At 42.9% G+C, this 3,043-nt stretch overlaps 1 pseudogene; it reads left to right on the forward strand.

Moving 5' to 3' along the window:
* The first annotated feature begins 114 nt into the window (after positions 1-114).
* Positions 115-2,082, forward strand: LOC123175196 (disease resistance protein RGA5-like; annotated as a pseudogene).
* The last annotated feature ends 961 nt before the right edge of the window (positions 2,083-3,043 follow it).

Genomic DNA, 3,043 nt, shown 5'->3' on the forward strand with positions numbered 1-3,043 from the left:
TATATATATATATATATATATATATATATATATATTGTATTGTAATACATGTAACATATATACTAACGTATTCCAACAATGACAGGTACTTTATCGTAGTCGATGACTTGTGAGGTCGACAAACATGGGATGATATTAGTTGTGCTTTTCCAGATAGTGGCAATGGTAGTAGAATAATCGTAACTACACGAGTGGAAGATGTGGCTTGCTGGGCATGTCACAATCGCCAGCAGTGCATTTACAAAATGAAGCCTCTCAACGACCAAGACTCAAAAAGGTTATTCTTTAGTAGAGTGTTTGGGCCTGAGCATGTCTCTCCATCCCATATGAAGAAGTTTCAACTGAAATTTTGAAGAGGTGTGGTGGACTGCCCCTCGCTGTTATTACAATAGGCGGCATATTAGCTAGTCGTCCAGGAATATTAAGGCAGGATTGGGAGAGCATAAGGAGTTACTTGGGAGTTCAATCTGCCACAGACCTCACCATGGAAGGAATGAGGCGTATATTAAACCTTAGCTACATGCATCTTCCTGTTCATCTTCGGGCATGTTGCTTACGTCTTGGTATGCATCCAGAGGACTACGAGATCATGAGGGATGATCTTGTTCGACAATGGATAGCTGAAGGCCTTGTGCGCAGTTTACCTGGGCTAGATTTGGAGGATGTTGCAAGGAGTTATTTCAATGAGCTTATCAACAGAAGCTTGATTCAGCCTGAACGGACAGTCGCTAGGGATGTGATTTCTTGCAAAGTGCATGATGTGATTCGTGATGTTATTATAAGCAAATGTCAAGAAGAAAATTTCATGAGTATGGTATACAATTCTGAAGACATGGCAAGATTGCATGAATGCAAGCCCAAGGTCCGCCGATTGTTCTTTTGCTCGAGTTCTAATGATGCCACAAATGGTACAATATCAAGGGCTACTGGTCTGTCGAAGGTTAGATCGATTGTGTCATTCGGAGGGTCCAAGTACTTGAATTCTTTATTGTTTTCCAAATATCTCCGGGTGCTGCTCATTGAAAACTGGGGTATCACAGTTGATCTCAGTGATATCAACCGCTTGTTTCATCTGAGATATTTGAAGGTTACAGCAGGAAACATAAAGCTTCCGTCTGAATTGAAAGGACTAGTGCATTTGGAAACACTGGAACTGACTTCTGATTGAATTCCGTCTGATGTAGTTCAGTTGCCCCGTTTATCCCATCTGACTGCTCTATGTCATAGGCTGCCTGAAGGGATCGGCAACTTGAAATTACTGCGAACTCTGAATGGGTTTCAGTTGACAGGTTGCTCCTCAGAGGATATCAAGGGCCTGGGCGAGCTAACCAATTTGCGGGAGCTCTTTTTCGTCATAGAAGATACAACTGAAATTGATGATGCTTTGGTGATCTCCATTGTCTCCATCATCTGGAGCTGTATGTTAGGCAGACATCGACTGATGACATTGGTCTTCTTGGAGAGCTGCCCTCCCTGATGGAATTCAAATTATGTTTGTTGCATTTTGCTGCAAATGGAGCTATCATAGTCCGCACAGGATTATTTCCAGCTTTGGAGTACTTTCAGACATACTTTCAAGACGAAGGTCATGAGCTACACTCTGCACAAGACGATGTTATGGCACACCTGTGCTTCGAGGTCGGGTCAATGCCCAAGCTACAAAGACTCGAGCTACATTTATGGGAGAGGCACTGGGGCGGCGCTACCCCAGTCGGCATAGAGCACGTGTTAGCTCTCCAGCAAATCAAGTTGGGGTTCGCGTATTGCGGTGAAGTGGACCGTCGTGCCGAGTCTGCGTTCAGGGACGCCTTGCAGGCGCACCCGAACCGTCACTCCATTCGATTCAATTAGCAGCAAGAGCAGGCCGCAATTAGTCTTTCGATCGTCTTTTTTCCATAGTATTCAGTATTATTTTTCTTGCCGTTGGCTTTCTTGTAACCATGTACACTCTTGATGGGCACGGTGTAGGAGTTGTTTTCACACATCCCTTTGTTCATTTATTTATTCACTCCGTTAGTGCAGTGCCAATCGAGCTATGAGTTATTTGGCCAAATCATATACAGCGATCTTAAGTTTCTTTTACTACCACTTTTAGATCGGCAGCCTCGGAAGCTTTGTTCAGACAGTCGTAAACTAACAAGTCCTAGTTATCGGCGTGTGTGGCCGACTGTTTGGCCTTCCTTAGTGTGCTCAAGCTTCTGTTGTGATGAGGGCATCCTTGCAGGCTGTCGATGGCAGAGTCGAAAGCGCTTGCTCGGGGAGTAGTACGACAATCTCTGCTTACTTCCGTCGGTGCATCTCTTTGTGCGTGGCATTTTTGTCACATGTCAAATCGGCCTATTTGTTTTGGTTTTTGTCCAACTTTCTGTGATTAACCAGATAACTATCTTCTTCTTAATTAATAAATTGAGCCCTAAGGCTGGCCATAGTGGGGGTAACAAAGCTAGTATCATGTACTTGGGACTTGCAAACATGCTTATGTGGCAAGCAATTAAAGAAGAAAGAGAGGGTAGTAGTAACATAGATAGATACCGTAACATAATAAATGTTATACTACTATGTGTCATGCATGACAATAAATGAGACCATCTATGATACCACTTTATGATACTATGCACTATAGATGTAGTATCATAAACTAGTATCATATGCATGATACTAGTATATGTTACTCTCCATTATGACCAGCCTAAATGCTTCGGTTTCAAAAACAAATGCAATTGGCGTTCTTCACTAGGAAGAAATGGTAGACAGAAATAGAAGGATGCCGCTGTTTTGATCCCGCTGTTTCTACAATTAACCAGGTAAATCTCTTCTTCTTAATTGATAAATTGATTCCTAAAGGCTCCGGTTTCAGAAAAAAAAACAATTAGCATTCTTAGCTAGGAAGAAATTAAGCGCCCATCATTACAGGCGTTCCTGCAAACGGGTGCACACCTCCCTCCCTTCTTCCCTTCAAACGGCCCGGCCCATATAAGGCTGCAATGAAGAAAGTTGTTCTCGGTTTTAAGAAGCTTCCAAAAGCTTTCCCAGCCGGGTTTTT

Source organism: Triticum aestivum, unplaced genomic scaffold (genome assembly GCF_018294505.1).
Source record: "Triticum aestivum cultivar Chinese Spring unplaced genomic scaffold, IWGSC CS RefSeq v2.1 scaffold82441, whole genome shotgun sequence".
Classification (NCBI taxonomy): Eukaryota; Viridiplantae; Streptophyta; class Magnoliopsida; order Poales; family Poaceae; genus Triticum; species Triticum aestivum.